Genomic DNA, 24,703 nt, shown 5'->3' with positions numbered 1-24,703 from the left:
CCAAGCAGTAGTTTCTACTATTGGTAATTCTAAAGGATAGTTTGGAAACAGAGGGCTTTGTCCTTAGTGTCAAACTACTCTTTTCTTTTGTCACATATTCCTTTTGTTGCCCCTATGAGGTGTGAGAGAGTGTGTGTTGAATGCCGTCATGCGCTCATTCGTACGTGTGCGCATGCGTGCATGTCTGAGCAATTTGATTTTTCTCTTTGTATGCATGCGGAGCGGACGTGAAGGCATGTGCCTTTTCTCTCCCCACCCTCCTCTGTTCAGCCCCGGCAAGGTCTGAGCAGGGTGGGAATAAAAGGAGTGCAGGAGGAGGAGAAAGTGCTCCCACAGTTGATTTGGCCATTGTGGGGGGAGGAACACTATTCCCATTGATGCTGTGGACGCATGGCTGAAACCCACAGATGCTTTAGGAAGGAAGCTTATTCAAAGCTTGTTGTGACCCTGAGGACCGGGTTGGAAGATGGGTGTTGAGCCCATTGTGGGGACGGTGGGAACATTGTCCCCGCTCCGCTGCTTTAATACCACTCTGAACCAGAGGTTCTGTGAGATGGATAGTCTCTCTCAGGTCGTCTGGTTGTGCTTTACAAGATACTGGATCTGTCTCATGTGAGAGGTCTCTCCCAATTTACTCAATGAGATCAAAACATCTGAGAAACCTTTTCCTATTGTGATTCACGATTTCATTTATAAAGCTAAATAAGAGTTGAGCGAACTTTACCGGTAACATATCACTTTACTGTTTATATAACTTGATATCACTTTGAATTTGTAATATCGTCTTTGAGGCTGCATTATATTTTAGTAACACACATTTTGAGACAATCCATGGCAGTCAAACAGAAATGATTAAAACCACACACATGCATGTTTATCTTTTCTGAGAGGTTCCACCATGCATTTCCATCGTAGCTGCAGAGGCGAAGTGGTGACATGTTGACATATTGCTGTAAAAACTTTTCAGCAGGAGGTGTTTCACAGTCAAGACAAATCTAATTTATCTATATAGCCCATCACAAACCGCAAATTTGCCTCAAGGGGCTTCACAATCTCTCAGCTCGGTTAAGCACATTTCTATCCATGAGTGCGATCCTTCTGTAAACTCATGCAAGTAGGTGTATCTGCCACAACTTAACCAGACTTTAACCACAGAGCTGACTCGTATTGATTGGAAGGTACTGGAAAAGTGGCTTTTCTCAGTGTAATGAACTTTCTAGTGTTGATTATATAGTGAAAAAGTACCAATAATCATTCTGATTGAGGCACCAAATGATTTATTAAACCAGCATACATTCTATGGAAAGTGTTTCTAAACCAATTTGTCACCAAATAATATAGAAATTCATGTAGCCTATACTAGAAAAAGACATCTAGATATAGTTGTAATTAAATGTTTGAAAGCACAAAACGGAAGATATGTTGAGTTTGACAGGAATACGTCTGGGTATTACAAACATTTTGCCTAAATATTATGGCATATCTCTTTAAATCACTATAAACAATGAAGTCCAAAGCGACAAGTGTTTTTAAGTGACTTCATCAAACAGTTACTTTTTCTTTGAATCCTCTGCACTCCTCCCAAGGATTTCTGAGTTTCGGGTATTTTACTTTGAAAAGCCCCATTGTACATGTCTTTAAGAAACCCTCCAAATGGAATAAGGCTCATTTTTACCCTGGTGTACCCTCGAAAAATGGTTATATCTCTTCCAAATGGAGTCACGGGCAGAGCGCTAAACTCCCTCCTCGCCTCTGTGCTTGGTGAAGTAATAGGTTTGCAGTAAGCCCTCCAAATAAGGATTGGATTAGGACACATTGGCAACTCCTGGAATATTTATCTGGCTGTGTATTTACACACCCACAGGAAGAAGAGCGACGCCGTAATATGTTTAACCAGATTCGCTTTTTTGCGTGTTGGACGTTTAACAGGCTGTCCTGATTCAGACTGTCATCTCAACAATAGCAGCTGATTGGCTGAAACAGATCAGAGTTCCTGATGTGTTTACCTTTTATTAGTGTGTTTTCAGTATTAGACTCCGATTAGCTCTGATAGGTCATATAACTGACTCATTAGCGAGCGCAGCACGTGCATATCTGCTGGTCAGCAACTGTTTGTGTGTCCGCTTCCTTTTTTGCTTTGTGTTTGCAGTATAATGGCCGGGAAATGAGCTGTTAGCAAAAGCAGGCAGCTGCTCTCCGCTTCCACCGTCATCCACGTCCCTGTAGCACGTGTAATTGGACAACCACATGTCAGGCTGTGACTTGCAGTATGAGCCTAATGATTTTGCAGCAATAAATATGATGAGAGCAGTTGTCTCTTTGTCCGATGTTGGCTGGAAATGTGATGCGGAGGCTAGATCCACTGGAGAGCGGAGGGTGAACTGGTGGATTGAAACTGCAACAGCTTGAATGGCGCAGAGCAGATACACCTCCACCAAAGCCCAGCAGTCCCCTCGTGAAACCACATTTAAACCTGCTACATCCACATTGTTACTAAGATCTGCGCCAAATTGGAAACACAAAATTTGCCAGATTTATCTCTCACTGAGATGATGAGTTATTCTTTGCATGGGAAATCGGTGCAAATGTTAAAAAAAAATGTCATCTTGTTAAAGAACGTGCCTGGTTGTGTTTTCTTTCTTGGCCCATGTCTCATCCATCCACCACGTTTTGCAGAAATCTGTTCAGTGATTCATTTTTTGCGATATGAATAAATGATGGTCACTCACAGATACAGCGATGGTCATTTCATGAGCCGGCTCTGATGATTTTGGTGCCCGAGGCAAGAGTCTAGCAGGTTCCCCTTCAGTCATAGACGTTTACCTTCATCATATCACGTTTCATTAGTAAAAAAAAAAGTTAAAGTTTAGATATCCTTTTCTCCTCTAATTCCTCATGCCTGTTTGGAGGAATGGCACGTCTGGCATATACTGCCTAGGCCCCTGGCCGGCCTTGTCTGTCGTGATCAAGTGACCAATTCTTTAGAAAAAACAAAACATTGCAAATTTCAAACCCCTCTTTATTTTTCCCATCTCATCTCCCTACTGACAGAGTGTGGCTGCCGTCCCATTAAGCTGTCAGCAAACAGCAAACAGCAGAGCAGAGGATGCATCACAAAGAGCCCACTATTTGAACAGCGGGGGGTGGGGGCTGGCATTTCTGTCTTTTCCTTTTCTGTGACAAGTTCATCTTTCCCCTGTTGGAATCCAGAGCCTCTAAATGTTCCATGTGTTATTAGTGACCTCAACCTGCAGACACACAAGCTTACATGTGGGATAATTACATGTCTCCTCAGTGACAGCACGAGAAATCCGAAAAACATTTTGTTAGCTGCCTTTTTTATATATCATATACCCTCACGCTGACATATCTTTCACTCTGTCCTTACTCAATCCCAAATATTCACCAGTGCCTTGGATCGGCTTTCTAGGTTAAATTCCGGAGATTGCACGTGACCGAGACAGAGAGAGTGGTCCTGAACCGAGGAATGAGTAACAAAGAGAAGTAATAACAGAGACCAAATACCATTTTGTGTGGCAGCCAAAAGCCTATTGTACATCACAGATGCCAAAGTATCTCGACATTTCACAGCGACCATCAGACCGTGCGGTTATTCAGTGTCTGAGGTTGAAAGCTTTTCCTATTTGACCAGGGCAGCAATGAGCACCTGGCGTAACCTGCCAGACATTCAGGAGAAATTATTCCAGTGTGTCTTTTGACCTTTTTGTTTGGGCCTTGCCAGAAATCTCTTGGTCTTAAGCCAACAGAGAGAGCGGAGTTTTTCTCCAACAGTGGCAGATTATTTTTTTGGGGCGTGATTCATGTTGCCTGTCAGCTGAGCGGCTAATTTCTGGAGCTGAGGCTCACGAGGATCCTGAATCAACAGCTCATCTATCAGATTATTCCAGATATATCTGTCTGTGGAATTCATATCTCGAGAACTGCTCATCTTATCAGCTTTCCAATTTGCATGTGTATTGTTACGGGCCAAAGGAAGTGCAGTGTCAAACCTGGTGCAATTTGAACACGTTCAGATTTAATGATAAATGAATAAACAGGCAACTAGCGCCCTGTGGCTGTCAGTGGAGTTGTCACGGCTGTTGCCGTAGCTGATCTCCGTCATGGCAACAACATTCATAGAATCACTTCCTCTCTAGCAAATCGTCTGCAAATTAAAAGCACAATGTTCATTTCGTTGCAGTAATGCTTTATATCATGCGGAATTACAAACATTTTATTTTGAAAAGTTGTGGTCTGAAGATTTTCTGTTCCTTAACAGATCTCTGAAACAGCCAACTTGCAACGTATGGAAAAAAGAAGACGTTATATCAACCATTCAAACTTGTGCTGTATATAAGCCACGCAATAATCAAGCAAGTTCAGTTTCATTTTATGAAGACTATAAGATCTTCACTGCAGATAAACCAGGTAGGATGAACATAAAGTCTTCCAACTTAACTCTGCACCATAGACCGTGAATAAAAAGCTCTGCACACAACATCAGACAACAAAATGGTTTGAGGAGGACTCGCACATAACAAGGAATGAAATGGCTCCGGAGCTTTAACATGGCACAAGAGAACAGGACATTCCAAACAGGCAGGTTTAGAACGGACACGTTAGGTAAACAGTACTTAAAATGGAGAATATGTCCGACCACAGGCCTCTCATGAGTGTAACAGCAAACACGAGTGTACACCCTTAAAGATTATGACCCTGACTCGATGTTCGATTGCAGCGCACCACACAAAGGTTCCTCTGTCTGTCACCAGCGACACGTCGGACAGACGAGAGTGAGGGAAAATGTTTGTTTTCAAGTCGACACAGTGGTCTGCTGCTCGTACGTTTTGCCCCTCGAGCATCAAGTGGTCAACTGTAAACATTTCTCTTGTGTGTCCCACCACCTCTGCAGCGCCGCCGAGTTTGGTTCGCGGTTGGCTTTGGTTACTATGACGATAGAAGTGGCTCTCGGCGGGGGGGGAAGGAGGGTCTGTTTGAGGCTGAGAAAGAGGAGAGTGCGACAGTGATTAATGTCGTGGCAGAAACGGAGACAGTCGACTCTCGGGGCCCCGTCGTCGACATCACAGTGTCAAGGAGCGCACTGCGCCCCCCCCGCCCCCCGACCACCACCAGCACAATATCGGAGAAAGTTTAATCACAATCCTGTGAATTATTTATTATACAAAAATCTATTAGTTTTACACTTGGCGGATGAAAGTCGGAGCAAAAATTCAGTGTTGGATTAAATCAAGAAGGAAATGAGATCCACCTGTGAGTCTCGTAGAATCAGTCCTCGATATCCGGCAGATTAATGGAGAAACATTTGTCTCTGCGTCTGACGAGTTGAGATGGCCTCTTCTCCCGGGTGGCGTGGTTAGAGGGGCGTCCAGTCAACTGAGTCACAAGACGCTGCAGTTACTCTGCAGCCTGTTAACAAGGAAGTGAAGTGATGGAAGACTCGAGGCTAAATGTCTGCACGATGGAGATAAGCAGCCAACTGTGCTTCTTCATCCCAGCGTCCCCCTCCTCAACAAGAAAAGCTCCACAAACGCTACGGCGGGATATTTGACCAGTCTCGATTTGAGTTTGTGCCTTATGGACATCACCTACTGCAGTATTTGGATAGTCTGCCTCTGCTTGCACATGCAACCCCACGTGCACAACTCATTCTCTCCTCATGCCTTACAGACCTTTTACAAAGAAAAGACCTCAAAGCTTTCCGCGGGTCTTATTCCTCTTTCATGTCCCCCACCTGGATCTGAAACTCCATTAGAGCTCCTTTTGAGGATGCTGGTCCCAGCCGGAGTTTTCTCACTTGACTGCCCCTTTACTCCACCGCTCCATAACTCTGCAGGTGAAAGGAGCCTCTGTTAAGTTGCTATAGTGCATAATGTGTGTGTGAGCACCATGTACTGCAATTAAAGTTTGTCCTCGGAGCGGCAAAAAGCCTTTTTCCTCTTTCTCCTTTTCCTCTTTCTCTTCCTCCCCCTCTTCTTTCTCTTCTTTGTTGTGTTCTTTTTCCTCTTCATATTCTTCTTCTTCTTCGTTGTCTTCATCTTTCTTCATCTTTGACATCTTCATCTTCCTCATTTTCCTTGTCTCTGCCTTAGTCCTTGTCATCCCTATTTTGTTGTCTTCATCGTCTTTGTCATCTTATTCGGTGTCTTCGTCTTCCTCATCTTCTTCTATGTCATCTGAGTTCTCGTCTTCCTCTTTTTCTTCCTTCTTCTTTCTATTCCTCTTTCTCTTCTCTCTCATCATCTTCTCCTCCATACCTCTCCACCTGACACCCCAGCCCTCCACAATCAAACACTCTTCCCTCTCTGTGACTTGACCCTCCGGCTCTCATCTTGTATCGGCGGCCGTGTAAAGGAGCTCAGAGCACGCCAGCTATGTGATGCTGGTGTAAGAATTGGAGAGGGCGTGATGAATGAGCTCCAGACATACACACATTCCTTTGTGTAGTCATCAAACCCTAAAGGAGGTAACGTTACCTTGTCATTTTTCCACCCCTGTCTGGCCTCTTTACTGTGACCTCAATGGAATTGGTGTGTGGGCCTGTTGTTGTTTTCATATTTCAGTTTGTAAAACACCACAGGTCGTTTCGAGGAAGTGGAGCGATTTCTAGCAATGTGTACAAATCAGCCGCTGGATGTTTGATCGTGGAGTAAATGCCTGACCCGCTCACAGCAGATTGCTCCTGCTAGCGTTGGCCAGCAGCTCCATTCATCACCCACCAGGATAGCGGCTTTAGTCAACCGCTTTTCAAACTATGGCTGATGTCCCAATAGCGGTCATGAACCCACAGTATGTCTCTAAATGACAAGAATATATTAAAAATCCATCTGGTCTGTCTGGAGTGTGAGCCCTGCTGCATGTGTCAGAATGGCGATATAACTTACAAATTTTTCACCTGTTTGTTGGTTGGTTTGTATGTTTGTAAGCAATATTACACACAAAAAAAATCAATTGAACAGATTTCCAGGAAACTTGAAGGATGTAGAATTGGCCGGGGAACAACCCGTTAAGTTTTGGTGCGGATCTGGAAGTCTGTTGTCTTCATCTGTGACTGTACAGGAACGGAGGCTTCATAACTATAGCTGATTGTTTTAACATTCACTTACCACCACATTTCACATCTTTGCAATTAATGAAGAAGGCTCAAGTGTCAATGTCCTTGGTAAGAATCTGGAGTCAGGAGATAAGTGAAGATGCGTTTAATGTGTGAAATATCACCACTTAGAGAAGGAAATATACATGACGGGAAGGAACTCATCAAAGGCTTCACAGTTAATTCAAAAGCATATGAAGTAGCACTTGGCTGCTCATCCTGGAATGGGTTGGCACAGGAAGGATCCACCCGTTGGATCCCTTGCTTGGAAATGGAAGGACGCATTTCTCGTGTTTTGAAGGAGCCTTCGAACTGGGACAGCCTAGTCGCGGAGCTGTGATGGGATGCTGCCCCTGAATTGGGAGGCTGAACGGGACAAAAACATGCAGGTCACCAGAAAACAACAATTTCTGTATTATCAATATTTTTGATTATTGCAGCTTTAACATATTTTTATCCTCCAAAAGAGAAATGCTCTTTCAAAAAGTGTTGCACAAAGATGGTTGTCTTATATTGAGACCTACATGGGTATCTGAAGGTAATCAAGAATTAAAAAGATATTCTAGTTAGATCCTGTGTGCATATGTGCTTGAATTGCATTAGTATTTCCCACCAATGCATTTTCATTCTGTTGTGTCCTTGTAGTCTCTGTAACTGAATCTGCGTCCAAACATCTGTCCTTGTTTCTTTCTCTCTGCACTAAATCCATTTCTTTACCTCCAAATACAGACTCTATTAACCCCATTCATCACAACTACACTTTAATTGTTTTATCATCACCTGGCTGGACAAACATGCTGTATATGATGAAGGCAGATGGATTAATAGTTACATCATGGCATTGCAGCGCTAGCAATTACCACTGGGTACAGACAGGCCGGTGTGTTTGTGTTATTTAGACACATGCTGCTCTCTCGTTTTCTGCAGTGCTTTTGCTTTCGCTTCTCATTTCGGCTCCAGTGAATTATGACGCCCTCGGGGAGCAGTGAGACGACAACAAGAGAGAACCACCCTTCACGCAGCTTCGTGCTCAGATGTCTCATTTTTAGTGTCGGCCCCCTGTATGCAGATGAAGATGTCTATCTTCCGCTCACCTTGAGAGAATAAGTTGATTTGGCCCTCAGCGTACAGGCAGTATGTGTGGAGATGCTGGCTTTAAGCCTGTGGCTCTAGCACAGCAGGTTGAGGTTGAAGCACATTCAGCTAAAATCTGACAGTATATTAAAAGATGACTTTGTTCACCCGACTGTTTAGCCAGGGCTTAGCAAAGACATTTTAAACACCTACTGTCTTTACCCTATACGTGTCCTCTATTAACCAAAGGGTAGCAATGCTGAAATTACATCACATGAAAATAACAAAAGTTGTCCTATTGTTGTTATTTGCACATATTTATGGTTGTTATTATCCTGTTTAGTGTCGACAATTCTAGTTTACATTCTCATAGTTAAATACCTGGGGAAAACATCCAAGTTTTACAGTTGCACGAAATACGGTCACAGTCTCTTCTTCAGTTATGGTGCTGGATATTGGCTTTTTGCAATTTAACATTATGTTCACAGTGAAGTGACCTTTGACCATCAGCACTTCAATATTTTGTCCCTTAAGACATTTGTGTTAAATTTTGTCGCAGTTACCATATCTGAGATTTGACCTCTGATCACCAAATTCCTATCAGGTCGTCCCTCAGTCTGACTATATAAATTCTTTATTTAACCAGGGAACACTTTTACTGAGATCAGAGTCTATTTTACAAGAGAAACTGAATGTTTCTGTAAGATGTAATGAAATTCTCTCTGGACCTTGACCTTCGACCACAGCAATCGAATGAGTTCATATCTAATCAGTTCATCTCTGAGTCCAAGTGAGCGTTTGTGCCGAATTTTAAAGCATTTATTCAACGCAATCCTGAGATATCACGTTCAGGGAACCCCGAAAACATATTTTGTGAGATCGCAGTGACATTGACCTTTGACCACCCAAATCTAATCTGTTTAACGTTTAGTTAAGGTACCAAATTTAAATTCTTTCTCTGTGTTACTGAAATATTGCATTCACAGAGTGGGATACACTAGCATTAATGGTTTTTTACTTGGTAGAAAAATGGACCTGTCCCAAACCGTGAAAAAGAACACAAAAATGCAAAGGTTCTGCATGTGCACAGGGGCGTCCACATCCCTTTTGTCATTTAGTAAAATATGTATTTTACAGTGATGGAAATTGAGAGTAGCTTCTCTTCTGTCCTCCTCTCTCACTTCTCTGCTCACAAACCCTCCACCCTGCATGCCCCCTGCTGCTTCCACAGTGTGCCCCTGCTGGCGTGACGCCCAGACACCCTGGCGATTTACAAACCAGCGGTGATGGCGGCCGTGCCCACGCGTCTTTGACTTTGCTGAAGACGTGCTCCCATTCATTAAGGCAGCACAAATGACAGAGGGCCACTTGTGTTCTGCGGCGAGAGGGAAAAACAAGACATAAAACATGGGGCTGTTGTTTGTCGGAGCATCAGCTTGTGGTTGTTAGACTGTGTCTTTAACTTCAGGTGTCCTCTCTTTGTCCGTCAGATCGTCTCTTTCTTCTCTGTATTTGTTTTTGTATCAGAAAGGAAACCTGCTGATGATCTGAATGAGTGTTTACCGGCGGCGGCGTATTTATGTGAGCAGGGAGGGATTAGTTTCATCAAACGCTAAAAAAATTTTTTTACAATCCTCACTCTCTCCGATCTGAAACACACGGAGAGAGTTTAAACCTTTTGTTTGTCTGGTAATTTCCATCAGCTTGCTCTGCGCTGCAGGTGGTGCCAACAAGTGTTTCGTTTGCACTGCAACTCGCTTCTTCTATGAGCTCATGTGGTGTCAGTGGTTTGATGAGTTTCAGTAAACACAGTAGACCTCTCTGTACAGTAGACGCATCGGATGGTCAGTTTCTTTTATTTTGCGTCATTTCATAATTGCAAAGTCATATTCTCTGAATATTAATTACCCCGTTGTGATTTTCTTAATTATCTTAAATGCACCATGAAAGTCGTTGGCACAATTATTCAGAAATGCTCCGAGGAAGATGTCAGGAACACAGACTGTCGGGGTCCTCTTGTCCTCTACTTTGTCCTTACAGTTCTTTAGCCATGTAGGTGTGTGAGTGTACTCGTTTTTAATGTCTATTTAGGACCTTGTTCAGCATAAACACTGATCTTGCCAGGACCAGTAAACCTTATGGGGAACAAAACCTGGTTCTAAAGAGGCAAAACTTAATCTCTGAGGTCCTGGTTAAGGTTAGAGGTAAGATGTAAAGTATGGTTAGGCTAAGGTTTGGCATTAATTTGCCATTGTTAAGGTTAGGGAGTAGGTTTTGTAGAGGTTGTCCAAAATGAATTGAAGTCAATGCAGTGTCCTAACAAGGATAGCAGTGCAAACTTGTGTGAGTTAGTGTACAGCCATTTTTTCATCTCCGCTTTAAAGAAATTTGAAATTTGACGCTTAGATGTTTGTTAAATTGGTTTTAGATGCTCCATTACCACTTCATGTAATACTCAATTTATACTTATTTTTTGAGTGCTCATCAAGACTAGAAAAGTTCTATATAAATACAGACCTTTTATTTATTCATACTTCTTAGAGCCATTCATGTCAACAATAACACACAACTTGGCATCTTGATATAAGGAAAGTGGGAAACGTGCAGGAGGTCCATGTTGTGCTGTGGCATTGTGGTCGAACTGGTACTCATCAGTGGTAATGTTTACATATTTCAATGCACATTTTCTGTGGCCACTGTACAGAGACCTCAAGTCCAGTCCTAATATCTAATAGAAGATTTCCTTCAATGCTGGAACATGATACTTGAGCTTTCTGTCTGTAGTTGTATAAATATATGACCTAGACAGTATATGCAATCCTATATATTAACTATTTGCTTTCTATAGCAAGAGTGAACCAGTTCATCAAAGCCTCATGGGGGCCAGTTGTTGACAGAATGACACAGTTTGAATTTTGTTCAAACTGTCGGCGCGGTGGTGAAGTGGTTAGCACTGTCGCCTCAGAGTAACAGGGTTCTGGGTTTGAACCTGGTGACTGGCTGGGGCTTTTCTGTGTGGCCTCGGAGTCTGTTCTCCCTGCGACCCTCAAAGGTAAGATGTACAGTGAATGGAAGTACAGATGAATTCTATTGTCGAGCACAATAGCAGAGAATGAAAAATAAAGCAAATCAAATCTAATGAAAACTATTGGTGCAGATGATACCTTGAAATCGTGATGATGACTTTTTCCTGCGGTGTACTTGTATGCGGTTAAAACATGTGACTCATTGAACAGATGTGCCTCCATAACTTGTAAGCACTGTAGTTTTAGATCAGTGTTGAAAAGCATATTGGCGACTCTGTGATGAGTGGAGCTACTGAGCTCCGCGATGCAGCAGAATGACCTCGCTGCTATGAAATACTCTGAAATAAACGACCTGGCCTTCGTCCAGCTCTGTGGCCCTGCCTCTGCTGACAACAGCCGTTTGATACTGGAGGACAGGACGAGTCCGCTCTCCCACTGTATACGTGTGTGTGTGTGTTTCTGACACTCCCTGTGATCTAATGTGGTAGCTCTGGCCTCCAGGGACACCCACAGACAGCTGGCTGGCACAGGAATCTGATGAAGACTAAAAGACTCGTCCTCCTCCGACGCCACTTCTCTGTTTTGTCTCCTCTCTCTTTCTGTGCCAGAGTCGGATGCAGCACAGGTGGACGGTTTCAAAGCCTGCACCGTAATCCCAAGGCTACGAGGGGAAGGGGAAAAAAATCTAAGACGTGCAAAACTTACTTGACTGAAAAGGTGAAAGTGTTGGCTCGTGATAAAAGAATGAATTTTCATTACATCAGAGGGATCAGTGAGTGGAGCGACGCAGCAGAGCTCATCTTCTGTGATGGATGCTTTCACTGTCATGCTTTACTGTACCTTGTTTCAATGTTTTATGTTTGTACAGAAAGTTGCTGCTTTTTTTAATGGGCTCTCTTGCTGACTGAGTCAACCTCATCCCGGGCTTACTGTTTTTCCTATAAATGATTCATAACAGTGCATTAATTGTGGTGCAGTTATCGGAGCACATCACCCTGCCTCCGCACTACGTTTGTGGCTTTCCACACCAGCACTCTACTCAATGGCTTCTATTAAAACTCCCTTATCAGCTTCTTACTTATGGCTCGACATCAAGTGAGCGTAAGTCAGTTTTATTGATATTGCCTAAAATCACAGATTTGCTTCAGTGGGCTTTATGACCTGTACAACATGCGGCGCCCTCCCTATCGCAAGACTCCTCAGCTCGGAGGAGGAAATTACTCCTGTTTTGGTTCCGACTGATTGTGTCAGAGTGCCAAGAATGGAAAAGAAAATCTGGTCGGTAATCGTATCTTCTTGCTCACTGAGCAGATATAGATCTTTAATTGAATCCACATTTTTATATCTTACACAATTTATATTTTATAGATAAGAAATATAGATTGTCTTGCCAACAACGGTGAAATGCCCCAAAATAAAATTAAAAACAAAACATTAGTTGCTTTTGGGTTATTGATTTATTGATTTATCAAAGTTTTCAGAGGCTACAACTTGTTTAGCCGAGTTTACGCCCCTCTGTCCTCAGACCTGTTATTTCAGTGTATTGGTGAGGTGAATCATATACTTAATAAAGGTCCTTAAGGTCCTTAAGGAGGACACATTGGGACGCTCTCGTCTCAGCCGGTATAAGCTTTGATCTGCCGCTCTGGGAGCATCTGACAGGGGAGGGACGCTGGAATCACAGCTGTGTCTGGCTCGTGTAGTGTTGTGCAAAGAAAAAGTCTTTCTTCACTCGCCTGATGAAACCTGAATTAATTATGCATCACTTGCAAACTGCCTCCTGTTGACTGGTGCAGGTTCTGCAGAGGGATGCCTTAACTTTATTTAAGGATGTTGTCAGAAGTGAGATAATGATGTTGTGTCGGCGCAAACATTTCTTCTGACTCCTCGATCATGAACGCTCGCTGATACTCGTACACATTCAGACAGTGGAACTCGCCTCCTCTTTATTCCCCCTCATGCCATGCTCTCTTTGGACTTGAATTAATAGCCTCTTTTACTGGGTAACATATCATTTGAACCTGACTCCCTGTTCTGCAATCCAATCTTAATTGCTAAGTACTTCCATTTCAAGAGTTGTTAATAAAACTCGATGCGTGTATGACGGATGAGACTTCAGCTGTAAACACTGAATATCTTAATCGAGTCTTCTCCATCCCCCTGCTGCCTTTCAGAGAGTCAGGAGCTCTTAGCTGGAGAAGAGTTTGATAAAAGTCGGGGGCGCTGGTCACCTGCCACTTTCTCTTCTTTGTCTTGTACCGTCACCGCCGCGGTGATGAATGGGGGGGATTTCAATCTTGCACTTTAAAAGATGGATTGGGGAGCTCGATTCAAATTGTCCAATTCTCGCTGAGTTCTGCCCCTCTTCTTGTCGTGCCTTCAACATTCACCTCTTGTCTTTTATTCTTTTAGTCTCCCAAATTTACTCTTCATCATCCTCATCACCAGAGGCTGCTTTTTAAATCCTGACGTCTCTCATTTTGAGGCTCTCTTGTGGCGCTCGTTTCATTCTTCGCTTGATGTCTCTCTCTCTCGCTCGAATTTTCTGCTTTTCTCTGTTATTTTTTGGCTCTTTCAGCCTCTGCTCCAGGTGGAATTTCCATTGATTAAAACCAGACGTGTCCTGCACTTCTGTGTCCACCTAATCAAGCCCAGCTCAGGAAGATGAATCACCTGCAGCCCCTCTCTATCAGTCCACTGCCTCTCCACATGAATCCCTCACTCTCCAGGCTCCTGTCGACTCCAGAATGAGCCCCAGGATGATTGTGTTTCGGTTTACTCGACAATAAGGTGGTCAGCTTTCTCCTCTTGTCTGGTTTAGTGGGTTTGTGGTCAGGGTTCATCGAAGTTAACTTGGAGCTGGTGGTTCTTTGAAGGAATTCTGTAGATTAGGATCTTAAAAGTTCATTGTACCTTGGTCCTTTGCAGATATTTGGATATATCAGAAAATGATTATTAAAAAAAGATTATGCATTAAGATTAGGACTGGGCCTCTATAATTAGATTTGGTCCAATATGGATTGTTGGGGGCAGATGCCGATATTGGGGAGTAAAAGATTTCGGATATTGATATATTTGCAGATAGATATTACACAAAGCTTTAGTAATGATTCCTTATCGTTATCAAAACTGTATGACAAAGAAATGTAATTGAGGCTTGCTCTTTAATAGTCTAACCATAACAATTACAGAACTTGAATCAAGAAATTAGCACAATTTATTGCTCCTCTCGATAGTACGTACTGCTTTAATAGTGAAATGATGTTAAACATGTTGCAGGAGTGGTTGGAGCAGGTTCTACGGACACTACAACGCGTTCTGACAATCTTTTTGCTGGGAGTCTGTGTTGCCCTCGCTCTCTGAGTCACTGTTATTCTAACTGCTGTGAATCCACGGTTGCAATCCTCCGAAAAGAAGCAAGCTACAAATGCGTCAGCTCCACCTTTCAAGCCCACAGGCTGGAAGTGTTTGATGTTCAAAAGGTAAAAAAAAAAAAAGGAGTCACACAGAAATGCACTTTTGTTCTGGGGCTGTTTTTCATGGTTTGGCCGAACCTTTTTCGTTCCTATAAAAGGAAACGATAATACTACAAAATATCACACATAATAGTGTGCTTCCAACTTCGTGGCTGCAGCTTGAGGAGGTTGTTTTCCTGTTTCACCATTTCAAAGCTCCAACACACACATTCAGGCTGCACAGAACCCAGAACACAAACTGATCCAACACCTTCAGGATGAACATGAGTGCAGCATTATCATCCAACCAATCCGTGCTGGTCCCCGGTCATGCTCTTGTGGCTGACAAGGAGCAAATCCCTGCAGCCAGGCTCCAAAAGCTGGTGGAAAGTCTCAAACTAGAAATGTGGAGGGAATGACATGTTAACTATCACATACGGGTGTAATGCTCACGTAGACACATGAAGCCGCTTTCTGACATGCACTTGGCAGAGCACCTCCACCTGTACCAGCTCTGAATTCCAAATATTCTCTGGAAATTGTCGCTTTATACAAGAAGGCAAATATCCAAGTAAGTTGCTCTCGACAGCCCACAAAGTTTTTCCTGCCAGCCCCCCGAGTAAAAAACGCTTTTGGTGAAAAGGGCAGACACTGGTGTTGAGTTGCTGTAAACAAAAACGCATGATTTCCCCAGCGTAATTTACACGTTGCTCCCTTGCCTCCTGTGTACTGCACTACCCCTCGCCCAGATTTGAACTGTTGTTGTGAATGCATCAGACTTGGACAATCTCCTGTTGCTAAACGGCAAACTCCAGAGAAAGTTCGGACCCAATAGTTGGGACATTTTCTGGAGTTCATGCTCATGGCTATATATTGTATTTATTTCCACCCCTGTTTGTTGGTTGGTTTATTTGTTAGTTTGATTGTTGGTTTGATTGTCAGCAGAATTTTCTGGAAAAACTACTCGACGGAAATCTACAAAACTTGGTGGAAGGATGAGACATGGGCGAAGAAAGAATGTGTCAAATTCCTTTATCGCTTTCTTCAACATTGCAAGATAGGGTGCTTTTTTGACATTTTCACAACTTTCACAGGGAATAATTCATGGATCTTTGAGGGATGATTGCAATTTGGTGTCTGGAATTTAAGGGGACCGTTGGACCTTGGCGTAGATTTGTGCTCTGCAGAGCGTAATGTCGATTTCTGTAGATTTTGAAACTGCTAAGTCGTCAGCAGTTATAAGGTCAGACCACGTCATGTTCGGTTGTACAGTTTATTCTAATTCTCCTCCCGTTTCCATATGGGCAGTTTGATTCTCACATCATGAGTTGTTTTTGCGCTGGACACTGAAAGCCAGGTTAGCTTAATGCACGTAAAATATTAAGCTGATGGGAACCTTCACTCAATTTTCTACTCATTTCTACTCATTCTACTCACTAATTTACATAGTGGAGGGAAAAAAGCATATTGGCTGTAAAGCTTCTGCAGCCGAACAGGCTCCTGATTGCCTTTATACGGCTGAGTCTCTGTTTGAATTTGCTTTGATGCCACCGCATCCAGTCAAGGAAACAGACTTTAGTTTTAAATCTGTTTTCTGTACTTCTGAAGACTTCTGCAGGCATGTCCTCCCCAAAGATGTGTATTTCTCTGGATTTGCGTGGTGCTGCAATGTGCCCTTCCCCTCTCGTCCCTCTTGTTTCCTCCTCCTCATCGCCCACTCTCTTTCTTTCTTCCTCAGTCTGGGCGATAGTTACTGCGGCTTCTGCTCAGCTCTGCTCACTTCTTCCCTTGATGGCATCTGACCAACAGGGAAAAGATGGTGCTTTTTACTTTCTTTTCCTCTGGAAGCCAGTGCTTAATAAATAATTCCTAGCCCCAGTCCTTCCTTTCCTTATCCTCAGGACACCTCCGAGTCCACTGGAGTAAATATGCATTTGAGCGGCAGGTGCCAGCGGTTTTCTCCGCCTTCCCCTGCCACATACGGGCTGCCCTCCTAAGAGAGAAGTCACCACTTCACGACTGCATGAACGAATCATTTCTATCTCTCTGTGTTCCTGAGTGCAGCTGCTCTCCGCCCAACAAAGTCGGGGGATTTCGCTGAATCCGGTCACTGTGCATGTTTTAATGATGCGGCTACTGTCTGTGTTTTTCTTTGCTGAGATGTGAGGTGGATGAAAAGTGAGAGGGAAACTGAGATCAAGTGTTTGTGGATAATGAGGGACGGAGGGTTTGAGTGTGCGCTGTTGGGGATAATCTCACAAAGCTTTGTTCAGGATTAGAAATGTGGAGCTCATGCTGGACATGGTGGCACAAACAGCTCCGACTCTTCAAAGGGTTAGGTTTGGTTACACTCCAAAGATCCATATGTATTGACCTGGTGCACAGATGTGATCTATAGGCTGTGGTTTGATAGTATTTGATCGAATCTGTTATTGAATCCAACTTCTTTCAAACCCCCCCACTGTCATGCATCAAGATTAGCAGTGCGGTTCTATAATTAGAGCCCATCTGGTACCAATTGTTGGGGTCAGATGCCGATCAAAGGGAACGAAAATGTCTGATTTCGATATATTATTATTTTATTTTGATCAATACATTGAAAAAACGTTTGTCCCACCACACTTTCATAATAAACCCCAAAACACTTGACACTTCTCATAATAACATAAGAGATCTGTAACTTGATGTTTTTCTCCGGTGCATTGTATATCTGTGTACAGCACTGCGCTCGCCCACGCCACTGTGCATAAAGTTTAAAGCATCCACGCAGACAGTCACAACTCAAAGTTTCAGCTGCAGTTGAGCGATGCAGTTCCCAAGAAATTCTTTCACTCATTACTCTGTTTACCTGTCACTCGGTCTTGGTTGGCAGGAGAATGTCACGGGAAATAAGTTCCGTAGTGAAATCCTTCTCACAAACAAATTCAGTTGAAAACTTTAACCTCGTTGGCAGGAATAATAGGCAATAAAAAGAAAATGTAAATACAAATAATTATATAGAACTTGAATTAACAGAAGAAACTTTTTTATGTAAAATCTAAACATAGGTACACATCTTAATTGTTTATTCTGTTAAAAGTTTTTGGCAAAACAAACGCAGATTTTCTGTAAGAGGCTCGTAGCGGCCCCTTTCTATCGGACAAACTGTTTCTATTCTAACATTGAATCAAATTAGATTTTTCTTTGAAGTATAGAGCTAAATAGTAACTTAAACTCATAGATCCAGCTGAGATCACTAGTCACATTACGTGAAAGTGAGAGAAACATCAGGGCACATAAAAAGTTGATAAAATAAATAACGGACACATTAAAATAACAGATGTTTACAACATAGTATACTGTACATCTGTTTTCAGACATTACTTCATCCACATACCTCAGATGCTGATTCAGAACTTCTCACTAGTGAGAGTGACAGTGCCAAGACGAAAAAAATAAGAGTTTTGAGGAGAGATTTCACAGTTTTGGGTATTTTGCCAGCAAGGAACTGGATCCAGAATGAAAGTGGATGTTGCAACACAAACCTACTTTTAGCTTTTAACTATTTAAACTTAGAAATAATTTCTTATTTTACTGTAAAACTCAAACATTTATTCTCACAGAACTTGCATATTTAATGTCGTGAAGTGACATTTTGCCACTAAAAAGAGAGCGAAGATAAAAAGATTTAATAAGAGATTGGCTCAGACTCAGAACTTTGAAATTAATCCAAAATGGAAGTGGCTATCTGTTCCAACTCCAGTGATCCGGTGTGTCTGTTGTGGTGTCGGCATTGTTCATGTTTGAAAAAGAAGAGAAAAGAAAAGGAAGGATTAATTTTCCAGCAGCGACTGTGAGGATTAGACTCTTTTCAAACATTATGGAGGCTCCTGTCTCACTGATGTTCACTTCTAGTTGGTTATTCACTCTCCTATAGTTCACGACCGAGCCTGACAGCCCCATTATGTAAATGTGCGTTAAAGGATATGTGGTTTGAATTTAAAGCACATTGTGGATGTACATGCAATCTCTCATTTAAAGCCCCCTCAAGAGTTGCATCATGCCGGCTCTTTTAGCCAATTGGGGCTAAAGCATAAAGAGGCAGAATAAGTTCAAACAGTTATTGCAACAGACTCAAAAAAGGGATAAATGATTTTAGTGTTTGAAAAAAATGCGCATCACATGCTTAAAAAAGGAGTCATGTCTCATTCTGCCGGCTTGGCGAGACCGGCACGGCCATTTGTCTGCTGCACTGTTCGGATGTGTTGATCAATATTCGGCTTCGTGAGTGTAATGCCGGTCTGAAGCGGAGGTTGTTGCCGGTGGCCGCCTGCAGACAGCTCGATCACCCGGCTGTGCACTTCACTCTGTGCACCAGCACAGCAAACTGTAATTGGAACGACCAAATTCACTGACATGAATGTGAGCAGCCTTTCCACAGGCGACCACTCAAGGACGCAGAAAACACACCTCAGGTAGGTACGCGGCTAAATCGCTCGATAATGTAAAATGTTCCCACGGCACAAAACACCTGGTTGTGTAACCCTCTTCACTCCTGTAGCAAACTAATCCACAACAAAAGGGCTACTGTGGAGCAGGGACCAGTGATGGAGGGCCTGAGCAGCCACGCTAAAATAGATGTCAATTACAACAATACATACGATACCTGAGTGGGAGAAATGTCTCTCCTTACACCTCAGAACAGAGCTCTTCCCTAGAAAAGGTTGTCTAAGAAAGACCCGTTTACCTGTTTGCATTCATAATCCACTGCCTCATTAAAGGAGACATATTCTGCTCATATACGGGTTCATCATTTTAAATAGTGTTAGGCTTTGTAAAGGTTTAAATGCTCTAAAAAAAAAACTAAAAAAAAACATAATTTCCCTCATCATTGCTGCAGATCCTCTTTTCAGCCTCTGTCTTAAACTCTTGGTTTTAGCTCCTGTCTGGAGCCCACCCACCCAGTCTGCTCTGTTTGGCAAACTGGAACCACTCTGTTGTGATTGGGCAACCATCTCCAGTGTGTGTAGGAAATGTCTGCCTCCACTCTCAGTTTAACTGGGCTCCGGATAAAATGTACCAACCGTTTATTTAAATGTAAATGGATGTAGACTGTTAATTGACTAAACTTCCTCAGTTCTGAGATCAATTAAGTCGCTTATAGCAACAAAATTCAGATAATAGCAATGGCCACAATGTTGCCTTCATTTGCACCTATACAGAAATATAATTCATATTTAGTATTTCACCGTATTTCACGGAGAGCGGTCTGCACGAGGTGATGCTTCATTCCTGTAAATCGATGCATTTAAATAGCGTTGTTAGCTCCCCACCATTTCTCTAAGCCACTTGGTCAGCTGTGCAGTTTGTCGCGTTAAAGCGAATGCTCGCCGCAGGCTTCTTTAATGGAGGTGCCATTTAATTACCACAGAGACCCACTTGAGCTTAGTGAGCTCAAGTGTATAGAAACACATACGCACGAGCACTTTTCATGAAGCTGAGTACGGGAAGTAGCTTTATGTAACACTTACAGTATATACATGGAGGTGTGGACACAAACAGCCGTCCTGCCCACATTTACATTAGCGACTCTCTGCTGTTGAATCTCGGTCCTTGTTTACATCTCCGCTGTGACCTTTTCGTCATTTGTCACCACTCTCGTAATAACAAAATGTGACCTCTCCACTAACCCGGAGAGATTGTCTCTGAGAAGGGGGAGTGTGGGGTCAGAGTTCACGCCGTATATAAACAGGTGTCAAGAGCTATGATGGAAAGCCAAGGACACATGAGCCCGGGCTGGAAACCGGGCCACTATCACCACCGTAGAGACGCAGCGGCACGGAGCAGCGTAACAAGGGTAATGGATGACTTTGCCCGTCAACGTGATACCATGGTTTCACGTTGTGCAAGTTAAACCGCCTCGTCTGTACGACTCGACCTTTTGGGAAGCTGTGTGTGTGTGTGTGTGTGTGTGTGTGTGTGTGTGTGTGTGTGTGTGTGTGTGTGTGTGTGTGTGTGTGTGTGTGTGTGTGTGTGTGTGTGTGTGTGTGTGTGTGTGTGTGTGTGTGTGTGTGTGTGTGTGTGTGTGTGTGTGTGTTCTCTTGTGGGCGCTCCGCCGTGACCACACTAAAACAGCCATCGGCCTCTTGAATGCATTCGATTATTTACCCAGGGTAACGGCCACTGTTTCGACCTCCGTCTCCCGCTCTCTCGCTTTCCCTTCCCAGTTCATCAGTAGCATCCCGTCACAGAACTAAAAACAATGTTCTTTACAAGTTTGCCGTGTGCTTGGCCTCAGGTTTTGCTGGTTTTGACCTGCAGTAATTGAGCTGCGGCGAGTAAAAACCAAATTGGCCATATCTCCTCGATCTCTGAATGTGAGGGGTCAGGGAGGCTGAGCAGTTGGGGTCATAGATTGGCATCAGCATCGTGAACCTCAGGGTCCAAACTGCCCTGTGTCATAAGTCCAGGCTACTGCTTGTGTAACATTCTCACAGTGGCACAAAGCAAAAGTCGTCTCAAGTGGTTTCCCGAAACACACACTAATTTAGTTTTTATTGTCAAAAAACATTTCGGAAAATTTGGTTAAAAATAATGTGGACGATAACGTAGATATTGTGACAGACACGCCTACTGAATTAAACTAAGATTTATAATAAAACAAAAATGTACTTTTTCTTTAACTGGTAAACAGACTGTTTTGAGAGATTTTCTGGAGTGCCACTGTCTTGTGCCATTGTTTACATCATGTAGTGCGTCTTGCCCTCGCACAAAAAGTTTGTGAAGCACCATCATGCCGCTACTGTCTGTTAACAGGAAAGCTGCGGGCAATAATTTGCTTGTAATTGGCTTATTTGCTTCACTGCCCTGACGAAGAAACTGCTGTTTGAACGTGTGGCCCTTTGTGTGTTTGTGAGAGAGATAAACTCCACGAGTTGTCGATTGTTAGAAGCTCCTGCTGTTTTCTAACTCGCCTCTTCACCTGCTTCCCGCTACGTCTGCATTAAACTGTCTGATTCAGTTACCAGTAGCTGCAGCTTAATTAGGTGAATTTGCTTTCACTGCTGGATCCGATGGCGACCGTTGATTACGACCTCTTGCGGACAGAAGTCTGGAAAAAGCGCCGCATGTGGCGAGCTGCAAAAGTTTTTGACGGAGCGAAAGAAAGTTTCACATCAGAGCACAAAGACCTTTTGAGAACTTAGTCTGCCTCATACTGATATCAGGACTGCTGCTGGTTATAGAGCATCTCAGGTTCAACACACACCATGAACACACTTTGTATGAAAGTGCATTTGCTATTTAAACGACGTGGGCGCTGGAGGCACTTGAGTTTCGCTTTCGATCCTTCCTCTTGTTGCTTTGAGAATCGTTGTGACGATTGTGTTGATGTTAATAATTTGGCTGAATGGCTATTTTGTTTTCACTTTATTCTTCAGTTTGACATCATGTTGTCGTTGTTTTTCCATTTTCTTGGAGTGGGTGTTATTTTGCAGTATGTTTGCAGAAGAAGAAATATAGTGACAGTTTAGTCAATCTCCTCCACACTTGTCGCTATTTTTCTGGTCCTGACGCAGCTCGGACTGACTGGATCTGTGTTATACTGTTCATAGTGGGAAACAGCCATCAGTGAGCACAACATTAGATTTATTTCATTTGAGCAGAAACAATCTTTTTTGTGTGATGCAATTACGAATTCTGGAACCCGACATTGGTTCTAATGTTATCTAACACTGCCGTGTTGTTTTTTTTTTTATCAAACCTCAACTCTGCAGAATGTTTTGCATCAGGATGAAGGTCACTTTCCTGTCAGTCGTCTCAACAAAGTTTTACTGAGCAGATTTAACTTGTCCCAGCTTTCTTTGGCTGACAGTGTCTGGTGCAGAGGCATCGCTGCAGGAGGCTGAGCTGTGTGTGTGTGTGTGTGTGTGTGTGTGTGTGTGTGTGTGTGTGTGTGTGTGTGTGTGTGTGTGTGTGTGTGTGTGTGTGTGTGTGTGTGTGTGTGTGTGTGTGTGTGTGTGTGAAGACTAAAGGTTCCACACTCGGTAGTTTATGAGAATTCTTCCCCCTCACTTGTTGCAGTGAACAAAGCCTGATCCTGCAATGACATTGGAGATTATGGGAAGGTTTTCTTTTTGTTTGAGTGGACACTTCCCGCTGCTCGGCCCTAAATTCTCAGCTTAGCTCCATAGAAAATCCCCTTAAGTGCATTTACCTACCTGCCTTCGTGTCTGGAGAATCTGCTCGGAGGAATTCTAAGTAGATGTTTAAATAGTTGTAAATCACCTTGATAAGCGATTAATTGACATTTATGAAACAAACATGCCCAAAATCATCTGGTTCCAGCTTCTCAAGTGAGAGAATTGGCCCCATTTCCTTGTTTTCTGTTGTTATAAATTGATTTCAAATACGTTTTGGACTCTTGACATTGTGGGAAATAAGTTTGTTGTAAAACTAATCAGCATGAATCGATAATGAAATGAATTGCAGCCATCAGAAGCTTCAGCTGAGTGTATTTTTGTTAAGATCTGCATTCATGCTAATGAGCAGCAGCGATTTAAATACACGATTGATTATCCTGCTCATCACAGAGGAAGTCATCAGTCTCACCGGAGCGATCGGGCGACAATAATCAATCCCTCTTTGATCTGTCATTGCCGTTCTGTGTGAAAGTGAAGGAAACGGCGGCCACATCACGGCAGTTGACGCCGCATGAGGGATATGGCGAGTCTGAGGAGCTCTTGCTGGTTACCGTAGAAACCGGCTGGGGCCATTTGTACCAATTTGCTCTGTGGCGTCAAGATCAAAAAGCTTGGAACCCAAAGTGGTCTCTGCATATTAGCATCTGTGTTTGATTCAAAGCAATTAATTAGGCGTCGGCTCACCTCATTACATCTGTACTGGTAATTTACAGTGGAGTGTGGTGGGCCTCTGTTTTCTGTGCAGCACCAGTCCGCTAGTGTTCAACGACGTTTGGAGGTTATTGTGTTTTGAACTGTGCAGAACTTCGTGGTTTTGTTATCGTCCACTTACTACATCTCGTAGGCCCCTCTGTTCCTGCATCCCCCACAATCCCCATGAAGTCTCGGATTAAATGCCATTCCTGCTCCGCCCTCTCCACCCCATTGAAAAAGTTGGCGGTTTGTTTATGAGAGCTCCGGCAGAAGGTGGCGAGCAGCTACCGAAACACTCACCCATCCCCCTTCCTCTTTCTCTTCCTCCAGAATCAGTTTGAAAAGGACAGACGGCCCGTTCCGCCCCGTCCCCACACCCCAGTGATGCTTAGCTGGTGAGTACTTTCACTTTCTTTCGCTTCCTTGTCACCTTCAGACATTTCTTCTATGACTTTCTGCATCTTTTACCTGAATTTCAGCTTTTTTCTACAATTCGATGTTATTTTTATTTTCTTTCCGTATCTGCTCAATTTTGTCGGCAAATGCAAAACTCCTCTCCACTCCTGTGGATATCTCTATGATGAAGTATTGGCTGTTATTCTTTATCTCTCTTTATTCAGTTCTATAAGTGTCCGTACCCCACCCACCCAGTCCCCCCACGTCTCTGCAGCCTCAGTAGTAAAAAGAAAGGCAGCCTTTTAATTTTTTTTTTGGGTGAAAGCCCTTTATTCTGAGTGAAGTGATTTGAAAAGCAGCAGTTAGAGGACGGCAATGGAGGCGGAGGAGAGGAGGATAAGCAGGGAGAGAGGTAGGGGTGATGGGTGGAGGGACGGGCTGTTAATGGATGAGTTTTACCTTTACAACCCCCCCGTCTCTCTCTCTCTCTCTCTCTCTCTCTCTCTCTCTCTCTCTCTCTCTCTCTCTCTCATACTATGTGTATCTAAATCAGTGATTCACTCCAGTGCAGACAGCCTTGAACCTAAAAGCTCATTTTTAAATCTGCATTGAATCATCACAGTAGCTACAGCACAGCCTCACGCCATACTCTACATCGTACCTTATAGTTAATTTCAGTAACATCCCTGCTATACGCAGGTTCAATCAAGTGCAACGTGTGTCTTCAAAGAGGGGGGATGCGACATGAAATTATGTAAAAATACGGGA

General features: G+C 43.2%; 1 protein-coding gene and 1 long non-coding RNA gene across 4 annotated transcripts in view; one reads left to right on the top strand and one right to left on the bottom strand.

Annotated features, from left to right (window-relative positions):
• Positions 1-24,703, top strand: part of sema5ba (sema domain, seven thrombospondin repeats (type 1 and type 1-like), transmembrane domain (TM) and short cytoplasmic domain, (semaphorin) 5Ba) — a 161,564-nt gene that overhangs the window by 4,855 nt on the left and 132,006 nt on the right. For all 3 annotated transcript variants that reach the window (XM_035174135.2, XM_035174133.2, XM_035174136.2), the window contains exon 2: positions 23,870-23,934. The gene's annotated coding sequence lies outside the window, so the exon portion shown is untranslated. The remainder of the gene's footprint in view (positions 1-23,869; positions 23,935-24,703) is intronic.
• LOC118119814 lies at positions 7,203-8,021 on the bottom strand. Its single transcript, XR_004698137.1, has 2 exons — positions 7,944-8,021; positions 7,203-7,477 (listed from the first exon to the last, which is right to left on the bottom strand). It is a non-coding gene; the product is annotated as an uncharacterized LOC118119814 (long non-coding RNA).

This window comes from Hippoglossus stenolepis, chromosome 13 (assembly GCF_022539355.2).
Source record: "Hippoglossus stenolepis isolate QCI-W04-F060 chromosome 13, HSTE1.2, whole genome shotgun sequence".
Lineage (NCBI taxonomy): Eukaryota > Metazoa > Chordata > Actinopteri > Pleuronectiformes > Pleuronectidae > Hippoglossus > Hippoglossus stenolepis.
This window is presented reverse-complemented; position numbering and strand designations above follow the sequence as displayed.